Raw genomic sequence first — 21,663 nt, 5'->3', positions numbered from 1 at the left:
AAACCAGCCTGAAGCAGCATCGCATCATATGACTGCACTCTCAAAAAAATCTATATTTTGAGACCTCTGGAACCGACCCTGATTGCCCCTAATTGTGAATCATATTGAAATCACAATATCTGCAAAAAAAATGTATAACAATTGCTTTTTTAACCATATTGTGCAGCCCTAAGATCCCATATTAAGGTCTAAGCAACTATAGTCATTGTGTGAAACAGACAAGAAATGACACATACAGAAAATCGGAGATGTCAAGAAAGTGTATTTATGGAACACAACATAACATTGTTTCATGAATAAATTGGTGACAAGATATATAAAATACAAAGCACCAACCACTTAGCAGTAAAAGAGGAGATAAAACAAAATCAGGAGGGACATAAGGATTACCAATTTCAGCATGAAACCCAGAGTCCATTCACACAGATTGCCATGACAGCTCACTGCCTGGGGCCAGACTGAGCGTCTGTCACTCACAGTACTGATACACTTCCTGCCACATATGAATACATAATGAAGAATACATGAACATGAAACACACACACAAACACTGCAGTCCCCTGAGAGTGACAGCACATCACCACTGATACACCAAGATGACAGATTAGTCATCAGATTAGTTGCTGAGTGAACGAACCAACCCCAATTCAAATTAGCTCAATGGCCTCTTTACTGTGTATGAGGCACTTCAGTAATTATGTACAAGGCTTAAACTGGGATTAAGACCTTAATTAATCATAGATTCATTGTCTGGCCTCCATGTAGAACTTGGTGATTGTGGCTATATAGGGAACATCGTGGTATTGGTTCAGTTGCAGTAATCAAAATGAGGGCACAGCGCCGCAATTCTCCATTAAAGCCTGTTCCTTCTATGAAGTTCTCCATAGAGAAACCTTTAGGCCAAGCCTAACCACAATAATGAAATGTAATGTGACATGCTTTACTAAGTGCTTATGGTATTTTTGCTTTTTAAATGTAAGTAACAAGAAATTGCAGAAATGCAAAAGTTGTGTTTAAGAAATTAGAAACAGTGTTGCAAAGTTTGTTCTAAAAAATAACTTATTTTCAGCATTTGAATTGTAAATGTCACGCTCAGTACATATCTTGGTGACAATCCTTTAAAAGGTTCAATATGTAAAACTTTCTGTTTAAAAAAAAAAAAAAACTTTTTTTCAGTAGGTGAAGAACTAAGAGTTTTGGCTTAATTTAGAAAAACATCTAATTATTGTGTTTAAGATATATTCACTGAAGTTAGCATGCTAACCATCTTTCCACAGCTCTTCTTCTCCTAGTACTACTCCAAACTCCCAGTCTGGACCACTAGCTGCACGGCTAACTGTGCTAACAAGCTCACAGCGTTTACAGTTAGCAGTTACAAGTGTTAGGCAAATTACCTGCATTTTATGAATTCATGTTATAAAAAATGGATGGGTCCATATTTTATTGCTGGATTTTTAAACATTGGTATCAGCTTTAAAAATATCGCGCCTACTAAGCATCATTATTTTCTGTAAGGCACACAAAGTTTGCTATGAAGCAGATGTTACAAACTGTGTCCAAAAGAGTCTGCACATCTCCACTTAGTTCAGAGTTCTGTCATTATGGTCAACTGTATCCCCCAGGTGGAAAAACAAATCACAAATCAGAGGTATGTGGGCCAGGTTACGACTGTCATCATCATCGGTCAAAAAAGGAAAAGTTTAGAGGAGATTTATAGAGCTACAGCAAGGACAAGCACATGTTTCTTTGATTGCCATTAAAACTGTCAATGGAAAAAGACATTCACATGTTTTCATTGGTAGTTACATCATTCTGTAAGAAAAAATTCCAAGAAGGTTTGAAGAAAAATACTTCCAGAATGACGCAATAACAAAGTGATGTCAGGCTGAATAAATCAAATCAAATAACAAATTGGTTTGTTTAGAATACAAATAATGTTTGCTCTGAACAAAGTCAATGTTAACACTTATTCCCAGATTCATTTTGTAGAACACGTTGAACATGTTGAAGATTTTCAGGCTGCTATGAACGATAGTACAAATATCAAAATCCTCTACAGGGAATTATTGTTGCAGCTTAGAACAGTTTCCAACTCTCACTATCACTGTGGCGCTATCACATGCTTGTTTTGAAAGATACTACAGCTGAGCACACAGTAATCTGAGGAGCATTCAAGCCCTTTTTCACAAAAAGCAACCTTGAAATTATTTGTGAAACAGCTGCAAAGCAATGGATGTCATTTTCTGACCAGGAATGACATTGACTCTAATGATGGGTAATTTACTCTTAAAATCAAAGCGGACGTGTCATTTGGTTTGGTTAAGTGTTATATTATACAGCATGAACAAAAAGCATGCTACACACACACAAACACACACACACACAAACATGCGCACTCATACATTCACTGTGGTGCTAGAGTTAAATGAAAGGCAAATCAGGCAGACAAATCAGGTCTGTAGTGAAAAGGCATTCAGCCTGAAAGACACACCAGGAGCTAACAAGCACTGTAGAGGAGTGTGTGTCTGTGTTTTTTGTTAGGAACAACACACACCATAGACAGTGTGAGCAGCAGTGGGGAGCCAAGACTTACAGTATCAGATATATTATTCTTTTGTACCCTTAAAATGTCGAAATGGGGAAATCTGAGCATTGACTGCATTTCCATGTTTCATCGTGTATGTGTGCATTTGCTCCACAGATGGAGCTTTGTTGAATTTGGCAGGGTTTTCTTTTTAAATTTGAGTGCAGTACATCTGCGGTCTGGATATGGCCTGACCTCTTATACTGAAAATGATATAACACATCACATCTGCACCAGAAAAAAGTAGCAGCCATAGCCTTGGCTTCCTGGCAGGACATTGCTATCTTCTGGGTTGTTTTCAGTGTTCAGGTGCAATGCACAAGGGGCTACATGGCAGACAGCTCTAGATTCTAGCCATGAACTCTTCTTTGGAACTTTCAAAACTTCTAAATTCACTACTTTAAAGACATTGACTTTTACACATGTGAAATTGGGTAGAGGAATTGACCAAGAAACCATCTTCTGAGGTCTGTTACCACTTTAATCAGAGATTTATAGGACCTGCCCCTTTAACTTTTCATCAACTCCCTCCATCTTTCCATTAACCTCCCTCTGGTATCCATATTTCATCTCTCCCCCAATCTGTACCCTTTTTACAAATCAACCCCCCTCACCTCCCTTCCCCCACCATTTCATCATCTCGCTGTCTTGTATTCATATAATCAAACACCTCCTCCCCTCCATCTTGATTTGGTCATTTTTCCTCTCCCTCTCGTTCAGCCTATCTCTGTGTCTCTTGATAACTGCCCCCATCCTTCTCAGCCCTCTGTCCCTTCTGTCCACTGCTGCTGTCTTTCTTAACCCACTTTCAAGGTGAAACAATAGAAACAAAGGGGAGTGAGCCCCTGAGGCGATGGGAGGGGATGTAGATCGCAGGGCCAGTACAAGTATCAAAAGACTGCTCCCCACTGAGTGAGAGCTACACAGAGAGAGAGAGGGAGCACTACTGCCCATCTGCTGAGGTGCTGAAAGGAAAGAAGGGGGGCTATAAAGGATGGTGACAGACTGCAGAGACAGAGTGAGGTGATTGTGTGTGTGTGTGTGTGTGTGTGTGTGTGTGTGTGTGTGTGTTTGTGTGTGACACACTCCATTCTCCCTCTCTCACTGTCTGTCTGTCTCTTATGGTCCATGTCCACTATGCAGATGCACACACTGATGCAGTAGGGGTGGGAAATGGGCGGTTCCAGAAGTATGGATTAAGGCTGTAAATGACCTTTCAGAGCCTTCTTTGAATTATAACCTCAGTGTTCCTCAAAATAGAAACACTATAATTAAACACAATGGGTTGACGTTGTGTCATAATTTAAGTTCATTTCGGTCATTTTGGTAAGGTGATGATGGTTTTATACACTATGACATCCACCAGCCTCAGGGATCTTTTATTCCTCCGTCTTCCTCAGCATCGTTTTAAGAATATTTGCGTCCACACGGATCCACTGAAAACGACCGAAAACGCTGTAGTTCATATTCCAGGCCTCTAGATGGCGCTTGACATTCACCAAAGATGGAGAAGAAGAGACGGAGCATGTGCATAAAGCTTGCGTGCTGTAAACAGACAGACAGTAGAAGGAGAAACCGAACATAACAAGAAGAAGATGAAAATGGCTAGTACAAGAAAACCAAAATCGTTCGTTCGCTGCGACTCACACTCAACTATAAGGCGAGTAAGTTGCAAGAAAGGCTCAATATCTTCTGCGGCACGAACACGAGCATGTAGTCCGCCATCGTTATTGTTGTTGTTGTTATGAGACGTCGCAGGGTTCAGAGGTCGGAGGCAAGAGGTCGAGGGGTGCGGCGATGGCGTCATCATTTTGGAAATTATGCGGATTCGCTGTCCACACGAAAACGGGAGGGCTGCATTTTTGGATTTTTCCACCCTGAGACCCCTTTTCAAAAAAGTGCGTTTTCAGGATCTGTGTGGATGGTCGGCCAAAACGATGCAATACATGTGCGTTTTCGCAAAAGAGCGTTCTCGTCTGGACGGCCCCTCATCTGTGTTGCTGTGGAGAAGAAGATCCCACGTACAGATCAGAGCTGTGGTTAATTTGGAACACCTTGTCATTCCAAATCTAAACCAAAGTCTGTGACGTAGCTGTTCAATCCAAACTTGACCAGCAATCTGGAAGAGTTAGGGTTAGGTTTAAATGAAAGTATCCAGCTATCAAGTCCTTTCAGTGGCATAGATTATGGTCATAGTGTATTATTTTGTTATTTAACAACGACTTTTCAAAGGAAGGAAAACAGATGTTTTTACAAAACACAGAAAGTGCTAAAAAAAAAAAAAAGTGCTAATAAACTTGATGTTGACATGGTCTGAGTTTCTCTCTTACTTCCAAGTGATTGTTACACATGGAGCATATCACGCCAGTCTCTGTCAGATGGACACACACTCACACACAGTCATACACACACATACAATGCCTTCACTGCTCACTTTTCTCTACATTATGTGGTTGTTTCAAACGGCTGCATTGTGCAGAGAGAAAGGACCACAGTATGTCTTGGGGTTCAGATGTATTGTGAGCATTGCGCTGTGCACATCCCTTGCGTGTATTGTGAGTGCATTGTATGCGTACTGTAGCGTATCTATCCAAACATTGGAAGCTACAGTAGCACAGGACTGCAGGCTACAGTGGATGTGGTGTTAATGTATGCCATAAGACTTTCATTGAATGTAGACACTGACAGTTTGTTAGAAACATTCAAGGCTCAACAGTACATGCTTAATGGAGATTTAAGTTCAGACTGGGCCTTATTTTATGAGACCCTTGCTGCATCAAGCCCTTTATCTGAGGTCCTTTTGCTGATATATGATTGTCAGTCTTCCCCTAATTTAGTCATATTAAGGCAAAACAGCCGATAGTTCAAGGAAATTGTAAGGAAGCCGACAAAGTTGCATGTTCCTCTTAGGAGAGATTGGTTTAGCAGCTAATACATGACAGTCACTCTGCTCCAGACTATGGTTGTTTTAATTGGAGGGAAAAAAGGAGGACTATCAACAACACATCAGCTAAATGTGTGTGCATGTGCGCATGATCTCCAGGCCCTAGTTGGATTAATCACAGGGAACATTTAACTAATAATGATGGTGTGAAAAACACTTTTATAGAAGATAACACACACATGCACACACATCTACTCCATGCTAACACGGGGCTTGCTAATGGTAAAGCAGAAAGCCTCTGACCTTATCTCATCACAGCCATTAACACTGCCTGCTAATGGCATGTGTGTGTGTGTGTGTGTGTGTGTGTGTGTGTGTGTGTGCGTGTGTGCGTGTGTGTGTGTATGTTGGGGGGTTAATTCAATTTCCATTATTTCCATTACAATCACTTGTTTTTTCCAAAACTTCCAAATTTAGATTAAATGAAGTAAGTTACCAAACTCTCTCTTCCAGCATCCTCTATGCCATCTGTCCTACAATTTTCACTATTGTAATGCAGTGCATTCTGGCTTTAGCCATGGGACAGTAGCTCAAGCTTTTAGCTGACACCACTATTTAAGACTAACTGTACTGCATGTTAAGAAATATACCAAAACCAATCATGAATGAACCATGAAAGTTTATAGCCAAGTAGTGTTTGTATCAAACCCTGATATATCTTCTTCTATTTTATTCTTCTATTCCTCTGTGCCATAGAATTAAATTGTTGTGCAAAGACTATTAAAACACATCACTAAGTTAAACTATTACAGTGAGTGGCATGTTCCTTCACTACCATGAACACAATCACACTGTTATTAATATCTTTATCTATCTAGACTCAATCCCACACTGACCATCCTGCTGTCCTGATACTCACAAGAGGACCAGTTGAAAACTGCAGTGTTCTGCTGTCATAGGTAATGACTGAAACTAATTTGAGTCCTTTTATACAGATTTAGATCTTTAGATTTACTTCACTTTAACTATTCACTGTGGAGGAACTCATAATCAGCTAGATGGCTGACACATTATGGAATGTCCATTTGAGTACTGTCCCTTGTTATGTCTTGACTTATTTTCAATGAACACAAGACATCCTAAACTTTGCTTTCTCCAACATCACCTTGTTGTATATACACTACAACGGTCAGGGAAGATACATTCTTTTTGCAGAAAACGTATTTGAATGCTAGGGACATAAAAACTGAGTCAATGAAAATTTAAAACAATCAGAGAGATAGATTTTTGGTAAATATTGGAGAAAACTGAACTCAGCGAGCCTTAAAAATGTTTCTGCACACTGTCATCATCATCATCATCATCATCATCATCATCATCATCATTATCTCCCTCTATCTTTTTCTCCTTCTCTGTCTTGACCCTTGACAACCTTCAGGTCAGGATCATGATGTTTCTCCTACTTTAACCCAGAGTTGTTGGTGTCTGTGTGTGTGTTGCATGTGTGTGTTTGTGTGACAAACCCCACCCTTCCGGTGTCACTCTAAGGTGTCAAAGCCAATCATATCAGGTGGCAGGCTCCTTACAGTGTTATTGATCCAGCAATGGTTTAACCTTGATCAATAGAGCTGTGACAGCTAGTCAGACAGCAGTGGGAAACCCCTGCAGGGTTACTGCAGAGAGCAGGAAGGCTGTCCTTGGTTAACAGGTTTAGATTGGTTCAGCCTCATAATGAAGAAAGGCTTTAGTTGCAGACTTTCCTCACCTGCCTGCCAGACGCAGTTCATCAACTGAAGGATGACACTCCCTACAGTGACAGATGGCATATATGGTGGGAACAAGCCTTTAGGCATTCAGCTTTAGTTACACTCACACAGGTTGGACAGCTTTGTTCGACAGATCAGACTGTGTCCAACATACACTGTCTTTTTCAGTTTCATTTCAATTAAAAGGATGATCTGCAGCCCAAATTCTAACCTGAATACCATCATTTATTCAGCTTTATATTCCCAAGTGGTACACACAGTTTTTTTCTTCAGTGTGTGTCACTATTGTGGGACAGAAAGGTGGAGATTAAAAAAACCCAGCCTTTACCTCTAACACAGCTCATGTAAACAACCATGTAAGTTTTTTAGTTCTATGACAAACAGAACTAGTGAATTTACCAGCTTCTGTCAACAACTGCACTACACCATCTGTTACTAGTCAGACAACACTAAGGAAAAAATCTGAACAACAAATTAAACTAAAAATGCTAAGTATTCATTACACCTCATGAAACAGAAGTAGCTTAAATTACTTCTAACTGTGAGAAGTCTGTCCGTAATGCGCTCAGTGCATTTCATGAATCATCTTCTCTTGATGACTAACAAAAATAAAACATGTAATACTGTGTAATAAAGAAGAAAAATGCAATACAACAACATTTTGGACCAATGTAATAACCATATTTGTGTACAAAAGATTGGAAAAGCAAGTAATTATAGACAAGACCAAACCTGTATAATAACACTTGCTAAATACATCCATTGAGGAATAAGTACAGCCATTAGATCTGTTGAAAGTCATTTAGTTAGTTTTGATGCTCTCCACATTGATTTTACATTTATTCTGCTTAGGTGGGGCTGCCCCTAAACCTTACACTGTGGAAAACCCTGTAATATCAAGACACGCATTCAAACAGAAATAATAACATTTACAGTGTATGTGGGCTACATGGTCTGTAAATGGTGTGCATGGTATGTACTAGTACTCTCTGAATCATGAATGACAGCACACAGGGACCAAAGAGAACACAAACTGATTGATTAGCACAAAGTGGGGCAAAAACTGAAGGTGATAAAGTGAAGTGAATGAACTGAGTTAATGATTAACCATATAGGCTTTTTAGTGGGGCTCATCTCCTCCGCACAACGTCAGCATCTGCTTCCTCTTTATAGCCACAAGCAGACACACAAACACGCACACACACACATCACCATCGCGTCATGGAAACACCTGGCCTGTTTCCCTGTGGTACCCCTCAGCCTCCCAACTGCTCCCTGCACATCTTTTCATGGACGACATGTTGGAATAATGCCACACCTGTCCAGCTGCCATCATAGGATATATATCAGTTCCCTTATTTCATTTGAACGCTCTTTGCTCCTTAATCCTCTAATGGCCTAATTTCTGGTTTGGAGGGTGAGGCGGCTGCCTGAAAGAGATATCAGTGAGGACCAACCTTCTCAGAAGTCTTTTGAGTGATTGGATGTTGCAGCTGATTGGACCATTCTGTAACTAAATCACTGCAGTTATACACTGGAGCAGACTGACAAATCACAGAATGACTGTAAGAGATTGTATTGGTTTTCAGATATGCTGCCACCTGAAGTAAAGTTACACAAATACTGAATGCAGCTTGTTATCACTTGCTGATGTTTCCATTCTGACATATTCAATACAGAGAGACAATTAGAAACATGGCCTCTATCTTTTATTACTTAATAGCTGAGCTGTAAATACATTAGTATACTCCTGAGATCAGGGAATGTAGTCATTCAGACAGAACTTGATAATAAACAAGAAGTCTTGAATTTTTTGACCATTGGTTTTGAAGTGAAAACCACGGTGAATTTTATTCTCTACAAACAGGACAAATGAGCAACAAAGCTTCTGTTTGGCATGCATGAGGAGTTATGTGGAAAATTATCAGACTAGAGTTTCTCCTAGTTTTTGTCCTCATCATAGCTGAAAAGGCCATGCGTCACTTCTGCCCTTGATGCATATGCATGGCCAAATGTTGAGTAAGACACACACACGCACACACACACACACACACACAGAGAGAGAGAGAGAGAGAGAGAGAGAGAGGCAATACTGAGTTTAAAGTTAGAGCTGTGCAAGAAATCTGACAGAATCACTCTGGATTATTGTTAAATTGGGCCTGCATAAACAGCATTTATTGAAGTGACATAACAATTCAACTTAACCATTATACTCCTACTGTACAAACATCTATTCCACCTCTGGATGAAGCAATACTAACAGAGAGGATATGAAGAGAGAAAGCAAAGGGAAGAGAAGGGATGAATATGTTAGCTCTGCAGCCCTGTCTTCCATGCAGCAGCACTTCAAAGAACCACTTTAAAGGCCTCCATGTTTCCACTGTGTGCACACGGCAGATGCAAAACTAAAGACCAAATAATGAGTAGACATAGCATTCTAGACAAAATAGCTATACGAAGAGAGAGTGAGTGCATTAAAGCATTAAAAGAGGGAGAGAAATTAGAGCGAGAGAACAAAGCTTTACTTGTCCTTATGACATCTGCCTGAATAGCAGTTTCTACCCAATCAGACGCTTTGTCTCAGAGGATCAGATCTGCAGACTGTATTTTAATCTTAACCATGGAGCAGCTGCATTTGGAAAGTAGCCCGTGGCAAAGCTGTTAAAATATCGTCAGGGTGTGCATCGACTGAGCAGAGCTATGACCTTTGTCTTCCATCAGGCTTTCTTTCCACTACTGTCTCTGTCTCCTCCAGCGATACACTGATAAATGGGGCCAATACTGGGTGTTGAAAAAAGACATGGACCAGTCAGTGAGCTACACCTCTGATATGATGCAGTCTGACTGATTTTGGTAATAATTTCAGAACTGATCATCTTTAACTGGCTCAATCACACCAATTGATGTTATTTTTTTTCGCAACCATTTTTGGAGACAGTGTAAAGACTACACAGGCAACTGTAGCATGGATGACATCGTCTCGTTGAACACTTCCCAAAACCTGTAACTTAAACATTGTAGAGCTGCTCTGGTTTATTAGCAGCTGACAGAACGGACCAACTGTCCTTTCCCATAAGTGCAGTTGTCAATATGATTTTCATCTTTTGTACAACCTTTTCTGAGCAGAGTTGATGTTGGTGACATGTGTTGAGTGAGAAGATGGAGTTCACTGAGCAGTTAAACACAAAAATACATGATACTTGACTTTACGACAAACTGAGGCTTTATCGACTTGGAAAATTACCTTTTAAACTGACAAACATCATATGTGTGATTCTGCACATCGTTCATATTTTTTCAGAGATAGGGCCCCAGAAGGGGTTTGACTCTGGTAAAATAACAATCACAACGGAAACATTCCAAGATAAATCATCTGATCCACTTCATCAATACATATGTTGCACAGCAAATGTGTTACTCTGCCCACAAGACTGGATCAGTTTAAACTTTTGTTATCATTAGAGATTTCGCAGCCCCTCTTAAAAATGTTAAGAAAAAAATAATGCTTTCTACTAAAACACTTCTTCACTTTGTGAATTTTTCCTTAAAAATAAAATATATATTTGTTTCTATTTAACACCAAAGGATTTATAAATAAAACAGTTATGTTGGAAAAAATATGCATGAAACTTTATGTGGTGGTGCTCCTGAATTTTGTGCTGGTGCTTTGAAATATTTTAGTAGGGAGCATCAGTGCTACCAGTGGGAAGATCTGTGTGGAACGTGTGTGCCGGTTTTGGTGTCTGAAAAGTCAGAAACCTAATAGATCTATTACTTAAAGTGGACTTCCTTCATCACTTATTTATCCAGGGTTGGATTAAAGACTTAAAGACTTAGTAAAGTAGAAGAACAAGTAGAACCATCTTGCAAGTTCAGAAAATGACACCTCTTTACTGTATTGTAGTCTTTAAAACCAGGAAAAGAAAACACTTTTGTCATATAACAATATAAGAATATCCAGAATCTAAGACGATATATACAGTACATTCATACCACAATAACAATATATCAATATATCGCCCTTCACCAGCACCTGAACACCCTTTCAGTCTGTAGTAGTATTTGCTTTGAAAAATCTATGTCTGTTCTCTATGAAGATGGTGTAGGGGGTACATTGATTACATTACGTTTTACGTTTTAAGCAGCATCAATCCAACAATATCAGCACTGGAATCCAATCGGTCAGACACACTCTCCTCCCTGTTCCTGGTTTCTATTTATCCAGTCAGGGGTTTCAGTGGAGACTGAGGCCTGAAGCAGTACCAGACTCCAGGACGCTTCCTTCCCTTTCTCCCCCCTCCCTTTCTCTTTTCTCTCCATCCTCTATTTATCCTCTCCACCTGGGAGCCTGCCAGACAGCGCTGAGCCGTCGGCCTTCACTGCAGACACTCACAATCTCTGTCTTTCTATTTTCATTCTTCCGTTTTGGTATACACATCTGTCTCGTATTCTCTCTCTTATTACTGTTTTTCCCATTTATCTTCTTTTTCTCTCTGTCTCTCTGTCAATCCTCTCATCCCTCCCTGCCCTCTGAGGAAACAGCAGCTTCTGTGAGGCATTTATAAATAGAAGCTGCTGAAGGGTGAAAAGTGATGGACACTTGAAGGCAGGGCTCAAGTAACCTGAGAGGAAGTTCAGACAGAGGGGGAGAGGGGAGAAAAGGTTTTCCACTGAAGGACAGCTGCAGGGTGTGATGATGTGGCGCATGCAGCAGGGACGAGTCATAGTCACAGAGATAAAGATTCACCTGTCTGACTGTCAAGAAAATTTGGGATGGAGTTTTGAAATGTCAGAAAAGATAAAGCATAAATTAAGAATTTATTGTCCTCTATTGTTTTATATGCACTTTAAAACATGCACTATGCATACAGTATGTTATATATCAAATAGATTTTCACAGCTACCACACACTTACATGCCAAATCAAGAAGGAGTTAGTAAATATAGTAAATGATAACACAGAGTACCTATCAAGATGTGAGAAGGAGTGAATCAGGTATGAACTGAGGGCATGCAGCTTGGGAATACAAAACTTAAAGTACACTGGTCAACATGGTGGCTTCACTGGGTTCACTGGAATTCTTATCGGGTTCTGCTGAAAAATATTTAAGAGGGACCAAACACAAACTCCACTGCATTGGCCCACAGTATATCAGTAATAGAGAGTGTGGGCTTGACAGAGATGGACAGAGTACTCGACCCCAGTACTTGAGTAAGAGTACAAATACTACTGGTCAAAATTTACTCCTTTACAAGTAAAAGTAGCTCAGTCGACATGTTACTCGAGTAAGAGTAAAAAAGTACTTGCTTTTAAAGGTACTTAAGTATCCAAAAGTACATGCTTTTAAATTGACTTTAAGTAAAACTAAGAGGAAGAGTACATTTCTTATTTTTCACATCAATGAATTACTATAATTTTTTCTAAATGAATTTAAGGACCTTTTAACTCTTGTTTCTGAAAATGAACTCTTTGAAACCACCTGCACTGATGGTGCTTGCTTTTAGAACCACAATGTTATATAAAGCCTGCAGAAACACCTATAAAAACTAATACAATGAATGAGATCACAGGAGGACAGCAGATGTTGCAGATGCAGATGTTTATTAACAATCATTAAAACTGTAACCAAATGAACCTGCACCGTCCAACTGACTCTCTATCATTTAGCTAAGTTGGGAACTGGAACCCCCTCAGAGACCAATGTTGTCCCCAGACCACTGGTTGAGAATCACTGCTTTACAAAAAACTACATCTGATGCAGCCATTGTCGTGTTGACAAACGCAGTCGAGAGCGTGGCTACTTTGGTGGTATCCTTATCGGGAGGGATGACGTATTTCCGCTTTTACGTAGATCCCAGTGGAGAGCGTGCACTGTGATAGGTTTCCTTCTTTGACAAACACAGCTTGTGTCCGATAGTATTTTAGAAAAAAAAGAAAAAAAAGAGCAGACCTGAAAGTAACGAGTACTTTTCAGCCTTCCTAGACATTAACTCGAGTAAAAGTAAAAATATTTGTCTTGGAAATGTATTCAAGTAAGAGTAATAAGTACCAAAGAAATCTAATACTCAAGTAAAGTACAAATCCTCTGGATATGTACTTAAGTACAGTACTCAAGTAAATTTACTCCGTTACTGTCCACCACTGTGGCTTGATACGTCAAACTCTGCAGATTCACTAAAACTGTGTGTATGCACAAAAGTTCAAAGTACATTTATGCATAAAGAGGACATAATACCCATACTCTTTTATTATATTAGTCAAGACATCTGAGCTGTTGGTTTGGTTCTGTGTTGTATATAACAAATTCAGTAAACAGTTTCTTTAAAAAAATATAATTAACAGTGAAATTATGATCAACTGTAAATAAAAATAATGACGCAAATTATCACTTAAAATTAAGTTTATAAATCCATGTTTGATTTGACATTTTACTGAATTCTGCAGACTGCAAAATAGAATTATAATCATATCAGTGAAACTAACAAAGAACCCAAACAAACAACGCAGTAGAATATCACATTTTATCACCTTATTTAATCCCCATTTTATCATATCACCCACAGCTATCGCTAGTAAAAACTCTGTATGGTCTGCATAGTTTTTGTGTTGACATATGAAAAAGCACACCAAAGTGGAGACCAGAATCTTAAGGCACACCTGTATTCATATCCATGCAAAATAGCCTCTTTGACATGTTATCTTATCACTCTGTACACGTTTATTTTAGGGTAATGAATTTGCCTCTGAAGAAATGTGTGAATGTAAAAAATAAATGTGTACAAGAACTGATATGAAAAATGAAAAAGTAATTCACTGTTAGTTGTGTATTGCAATACTATGGTGTGGTTGAAACAAAATTGCACAGCGTACCTGGACTTGCCCAACAACACACCAGTGTGCCCCCACACAACATTTGTGCAGCCATTTTCCTCTGATGTCACACTCTGGGCAGTACCAAGCTTGACTGCTTGGACGGTGTTGAAAGTCTTATAAGTGCAGGGACTCTGACAAAATGTTATCTTTTCACCATTTCCCAATTAATCCAAAACTGAGTAGACAATGGATTGAGAAATTCTGGAGGCAAGTTGGGTATAGTTTCAAGATAAAACAACATATTTGATACCCGTTAGCTAACTTTTCAACCACTTCAAATCTAACATCACTGTTGGATATTACATGGTGTAAATTAATATTTACATATATCATAAAAATCAAACGGCAATGTTAGCTAGAAAGTGGTTGAATGTTAGCATTAGCTTATGGGTTATCAACAAAAAACAACAACAATTTGGCAGCATTCAAAAAATTATATCTAAAATTAAATTTGTCTAGCACAGCTGCCTGTATATGACATGTCACTGTAACTGTTCCTCTGCTTACTGATTATCCATATACACGTTTCTTGGACAATCCTTTAGTCCCTCATATCCCAATATGGAGACAACCACATGACATACTGTTGAGCAGGGTTATGTTGTTGGTCTAGATAATTGACATGATTACAAATGTAAGTGTGATTTGGAATGTGGTTTTCTTATTCTTGACAACCGTATGAGCATCAGTAGTATCTTCACTTTCGCTCTCTGAAGATGCCTGATTAAAGTGTCTCTGCTGAAATGGAAGTCCAGCTGGTGGACTTAAAGAAGGCTTCCTGATTATACTTCTAAATGACAAAGTTGTTCAGCAAATACAAATGAAATGGCAAATTGTCCAGCTACATACTTTTGTCTGACTGAATGAGTCCATAGCAGTATTTTTAGGAAGAGGCAGACTGGATTGTGACCTGCAGTTCAGACTACGTTTAATGCCAGGTAAGGAATTAAAACCTACCCAGGGGGGCAATACCTCTGAATCCAATGCCAGGTGAGCAACATGTACACACGCACACACACACACACACACACATACCTAGACAGACACACCATGCCAGGTGATCTCAGTGATGCCAGCAGGATGTCCTAATGCTGAATTAATTTACCCATCATCAGGCACCGCCCTATTCTACCCACAATCCACCTGGCCTGGCTATGTCCCATCTGCACTGGTTGCTCCATTTAGCTGAATGGGAGCCAGGAGAGGGGATCACTGGGAAAGCAGCCATACGGCCTGCTGCTGCTGCTGCTGTGCACTCCATATTAAGTCCTCTGCTTTCTGTGCTTGGATTAATAAAGCGTTTTAAAGGCTGACATTAATGTGTTGTACCTGTATACCTTATACAGCATGAGCAGTGCATTTGCACATCATTATGTCTTGCTTTTCGTTTTGGTTTCCATGTTAACAGGCTAGAGTGGCCACACTGTTGGCGTGAGTAGCTCGGACTGATTTTGACAACAACTAACGCACACTTCTCAGCAAAAAAGTACCTGACTATGACCTGTAGATGGTCATACTGACATCTTTCCAGTGTTTCGTTGCACTTTTAATGTCCGTATCTGTAGAACATGTCACAGACATGAAGAGAATACATACAACAGATTTAGAGCAGTTTCCTACACACTCTCTTTTCTTTCTGACCCTTTTTCTTGCTCTTCCACCGGGGGTAAAGGAAAATCACGTCATCATATTTATTGATAATTATCAAAGGCAAACTTCCTGTAAACAGATAGGGCAAGCAGAAGCTGCACTGCAGCAGCAACACTGCCTGTGTGGACACACAAAAGGGAGTGAGCAGCATCAGCTTAGCAATAGACCTGCCACGCACTGAACAAGCAGTCAAGGGAAACATTTCAAGAGGCTGGAACCAGCAAAGTTTGACATTTTTGCTTGAAAAATGACTTAAACTATGAATCACTTATCAAAATTCTTTTGATTGACTAATCTATTAATCAACTAAATTTCGCCAGTCATAGCAGTGTGTAGCTGCAGACAAAAGATTGAACACACAAGCACTTTAAAGGCTCATGGTTAACTGCGTTGTTAGCTCTTTGATGTTTTATCTTGCCTCATGCATAAATGGATATTATCTATTTATCTGAATGCAGCAAGATGTGGAACTCTGTTTGCTTGTTCTGTATGTACTTCACTATCACCCCACAGAAAACATACTTTACAGTCATAAGGCATGTGCAAATGTTTTCCAGCTGTTTTTTTAAAACACTTGGAAATGCATTGTTATATGAAAAGTTTGATGGTAATAACCCTAGCTATATATACCAAATTAAAAGATGATACAAAAAGGCACCACAACAGCACCACGTAGCACAGTAACTCCAGTCTAACTGTTACATCTGTGTCTCTGTGTGCAGTGCCAGCATGTTCCAGAAAAAGCATACACATCAAAACACTTTAACACACAAAGCAACTTCACAAAGCAGTTTGGCCGTCGGACACAAATGGATGCTCTCACAAAATAACAGTGTGTATTTGTGTCTTTGTAGGTACACGTAGGAAACATGTATTGTGGTACAACACTGGCATCTGCTGATGAAAAGCTGAACTGCAGCATTGTTCAATTAAACAGCTTTCAGCAGGAGCCTAGGGTTTCACACAGAGAAGCTTTGGGGAAATAACTACAGGATTATGGCTACTTAGACATTTCATATCCACAATACATCTTTCATTTTCTGTGGTCATGATCAAAGGGCACTAAACTTAGCTGATGTAAAATGATCTAACAGCCTGTGGGTCGGTCAATTCTTCTTGATCATGTTGTCACTTTGTCAGCACATCTTTCCTCTTTTTCTGTGGCTTTAGATTTGGTTCAGTGATGTCATAAGAAAAGCAAATGCTTCTAAGGTAGAAACTTGGCTTTCAGGAGGTTGTTTCAGGTTCTCCTGCAGAAGCCCAGTCAGGCCATCAACCCAAACTGACCTCGACCTGCAAATGAGACTCAACAATCAACTATCTTTTCCCAGAATTGCTTTGAACCTTTAACCTCAAACATTCTCTTTATAATATTGTCAGGCACTAACAAGGATTGGAAATCTAAGATTAGCTCTAAAGGTTTTTAAAATGAGATATTATCAAGCAGAACTCTGTGCCATCATTAATAACTTATCTCTGATTAGTAAAGCACAGTTGTATTCAGTTTATTTTCAGCTGCAGGGTGGGATGATGTGGCACATGCAGCAGGGACCAGCCATAGCCACAGAGATAAAGAACATTTGGGATAGAGTTTTGAAATGTTAGAAAAGGTAAAGCCTAAATTGTGCTTGACTATGCAGACAGTTATTCATTTTGAACAGCATTTAATCAAGGTGGAGATACTACGCAAATCAAAATAAATATAGAAATAAAATCAATTTACATGCTGTCAGGACCTAGTAGCCGTTTTGCCTGCTCTGTACTTCTTAATAAAATGTCACATTATTTGCTAGTTAGCAAAGAGTAAGCTTAACTGTGATTACATCATACTGGTTTCCAGCTGTTTCGTGAGACATATCCTGATTTTGTTGCTGCATAAAAAAAATAAATGACAAAATGGCATAGGACTATGTGAAAAATGTATATGGAATTAAATGTGCTCTTGAACAAATTAATGGGCCTTATACAGTAGGGAGGAACACTGTTCTACTGCAGCCACTCCTCTGACTGCTCGTCACAGCCGTGGACCAGCACACTGCTCTGAAATGTCTTCCACTCAAGACAAGTGCTCTCTAGTTAAAGACACACCTTTGCTATGTCTCAGTTCAGGGTCTGCATCCTTTGGAGGAGCATTTGAAGGCCAATTACGTCACAACGCCGGGCGAAGGCTGTCCCAATTCGAAGGCTCCTCCAGACGCAGCCCACAAATGCTCCTTCTTTTCTATCTTTTTGGAGGATGCACCACTACGCTCCTTTGTGGCCTCACATATCCCAAGATTCTTTGTGCACCCAAAAAAGAATAAAGAAAGGGAGAAAATGGCGACATTGCATGTCGTAGATCATCACTTTTGCGGGCCTGGGCGACAGAAACGTAACGTAAGGGTAAAACATCTGAGGACACAACCGGGTAATGTTTCAAAGGCCAGACCATCCCATTTACGTCAACGGTTGACGCGGTTAACAAGGTCTCTCCGAAGGACTCGCCTTCAAAGGCCAAAAAGGCCGGGTCCTTCAGAGGATGCAGACCCTGAACTGAGACACAGCACTTGGAGCAGGTAGCCCTGTTATCATGGAGATAACAGCTGCACTGGACTGATGTGCCAAGTCAAGCAAAGCTAGCACACGTGGAACTGTTCTAACAGTTAACGAGCGGCATCTCTGTCACTGCCCTGTCCGACAGTCGCTCCAGCACCTACTGAACTGTTATCTTGATAAAAATTTAGCAGCATCATAAAAACCCACTTGGTTTGAGTCTGTCCCTTCACTTCTTCCAGTAACTTGATTATTTTGCTCAGGTCATTTAAAAAGACAGCCATGTTAACAGTGTTATACCCCTTTTGAGTTTAAAGTGAACAAGTTTTGGTGCCATATATTTGAATTTCATCTAGGTCCGGAGAGAACAAACTAAACTGAGGTTTAAAGAGAGGTTTAAGATTAATCTTGTCATGACTGTAGATTCTTGTTCCTTGTTTTGTGATCGGTTGTCATGATTTTGTCTTGTGTTTTCTTGTGTTTGATTTCCATGTCTTTGTATCTTGTCTTGTGTCTTGTTTTTCCATGCCCTCATGTGTCCTTTAAGTTCTCCTGTGTATTTTCCTATGTTCTTCCCTCTGGCTCCCTCTGTCTATTGTTTTGTTCCCTTCATGTTCTCATGTGCTCCTCCCCTTCGTTATCTCACCTGTTGGTCCACCTCACCTGTTCCTCGTCTTGTCATCAGTGTCTGTGTATTTAGTCTCTGTGTTCCCTTTACTCCTTGTCTGGTCATTGTTCTTGTCAGCGTCCGTCTGTGCCCATGCTCCAGTTCTTGTGCCTCCGCCTGTCTGTTTCTTGTTCCCCCATGGTATGTGTTTTTTGGAGTTTTGCATTTTGGATTTGTACGTTGCCTTGCTTTCTTTTGCTACTTTGCCTCTTGCCCCCCGTTTTGCCTGCTTCTGTTTTTGTGTTCAGCTTTAAAATAAAGCTCGCCTTTTTTTCCCCATATCCTTGCCTCTCGTGTGTAACTGCATTTGGGTCCACCTTCCCCTTTCCATAGTCTTCCCTTTTACCCCGACCTGACAGAATGACCAGACCAAAGATGGACCCAGCAGTTAATGGCCACGAAATAATTAAATGGTATTGGGACTTCATGACCAATCCTGCTAGTAGGGCTTGTCAAGTTGCTGCTAGCAAACTTTTCTTCCAGGCCACAGCCCAAACCCGCTACCAGCCTCAGCCCATGCCTCAACTCCAGCCTCAGCTGAAGTGTATCCTTTCTGGGGAACCCGCCTGGCCTACAAAGCTCCCTGACCATTCTCGGCAGCGGCCTGGCTCCCTGAAGTCAGGCTCTGGAGCCCCAAGCCCCGGCCACAGACTACGCCTCAGCTCCGGCCACAGACCACGCCTCAGCTCCGGCCACAGACCACGCCTCAGCTCCGGCCACAGACCACGCCTCAGCTCCGGCCACAGACCACGCCTCAGCTCCGGCCACAGACCACAGCTACCAGACCACAGCTACCAGACCACGCCTCAGCTCCGGCCACAGACCACAGCTACCAGACCACAGCTCAGCTCCGGCCACAGACCACAGCTCAGCTCCGGCCACAGACCGCAGCTACCAGACCGCAGCTACCAGACCGCAGCTACCAGACCACAGCTACCAGACCACAGCTCAGCTCCGGCCACAGACCGCAGCTACCAGACCGCAGCTACCAGACCGCAGCTACCAGACCGCAGCTACCAGACCACAGCTACCAGACCACAGCTACCAGACCACGCCTCAGCTCCGGCCACAGACCACAGCTACCAGACCACAGCTCAGCTCCGGCCACAGACCACAGCTCAGCTCCGGCCACAGACCGCAGCTACCAGGCCGCAGCTACCAGGCCGCAGCTACCAGACCACAGCTACCAGACCGCAGCTACCAGACCGCAGCTACCAGACCACAGCTACCAGACCACAGCTCAGCTCCGGCCACAGACCACAGCTCAGCTCCGGCCACAGACCGCAGCTACCAGACCGCAGCTACCAGACCACAGCTACCAGACCATGCCTCAGCTCCGGCCACAGACCACGCCTCAGCTCCGGCCACAGACCACGCCTCAGCTCCGGCCACAGACCACGCCTCAGCTCCGGCCACAGACCACGCCTCAGCTCCGGCCACAGACCACAGCTACCAGACCACAGCTACCAGACTACGCCTCAGCTCCGGCCACAGACCACAGCTACCAGACCACGCCTCAGCTCCGGCCACAGACCACAGCTACCAGACCACAGCTCAGCTCCGGCCACAGACCACAGCTCAGCTCCGGCCACAGACCGCAGCTACCAGACCGCAGCTACCAGACCGCAGCTACCAGACCACAGCTACCAGACCACAGCTACCAGACCACAGCTACCAGACCACAGCTACCAGACCACAGCTACCAGACCACAGCTCAGCTCCGGCCACAGACCACAGCTCAGCTCCGGCCACAGACCGCAGCTACCAGACCGCAGCTACCAGACCGCAGCTACCAGACCGCAGCTACCAGACCGCAGCTACCAGACCGCAGCTACCAGACCACGCCTCAGCTCCGGCCACAGACCACGCCTCAGCTCCGGCCACAGACCACGCCTCGGCTCCGGCCACAGACCACGCCTCAGCTCCGGCCACAGACCACGCCTCAGCTCCGGCCACAGACCACAGCTACCAGACCACGCCTCAGCTCCGGCCACAGACCACAGCTACCAGACCACGCCTCAGCTCCGGCCACAGACCACAGTTACCAGACCACACCTCAGCTCCGGCCACAGACCACAGTTACCAGACCACGCCTCAGCTCCGGCCACAGACCTCAGCTCCGGCCACAGACCACGCCTCAGCTCCGGCCACAGACCACAGCTACCAGACCACAGCTACCAGACCACAGCTACCAGACCACAGCTACCAGACCACAGCTACCAGCTCCGGCCACAGACCACAGCTACCAGACCACGCCTCAGCTCCGGCCACAGACCACAGCGACCAGACCACGCCTCAGCTCCGGCCACAGACCACAGCTACCAGACCACGCCTCAGCTCCGGCCACAGACCACAGCTACCAGACCACGCCTCAGCTCCGGCCACAGACCACAGCTACCAGACCACGGCTCAGCTCCGGCCACAGACCACAGCTACCAGACCACGCCTCAACTCCGGCCACAGACCACAGCTACCAGACCACAGCTACCAGACCACGGCTCAGCTCCGGCCACAGACCACGCCTCAGCTCCGGCCACATACCACGCCTCAGCTCCGGCCACAGACCACGGCTACCAGACCACGGCTACCAGACCACGGCTACCAGACCACGTCTACCAGACCACAGACCAGCTCCGGCCACAGACCAGCTCCGGCCACAGACCAGCTCCGGCCACAGACCAGCTCCGGCCACAGACCACGCCTTAG

General features: G+C 42.6%; 1 protein-coding gene across 1 annotated transcript in view; it reads right to left on the bottom strand.

Moving 5' to 3' along the window:
• The window catches only part of nfasca (neurofascin homolog (chicken) a), a 163,640-nt gene that overhangs the window by 124,600 nt on the left and 17,377 nt on the right, over nucleotides 1-21,663 (bottom strand). The window lies entirely within an intron of this gene.

This window comes from Sparus aurata, chromosome 6 (assembly GCF_900880675.1).
Source record: "Sparus aurata chromosome 6, fSpaAur1.1, whole genome shotgun sequence".
In the NCBI taxonomy this organism is placed as follows: Eukaryota; Metazoa; Chordata; class Actinopteri; order Spariformes; family Sparidae; genus Sparus; species Sparus aurata.
Note: the sequence above shows the minus strand (reverse complement) of the source record. Positions and strands in the feature narration are given on the sequence as shown.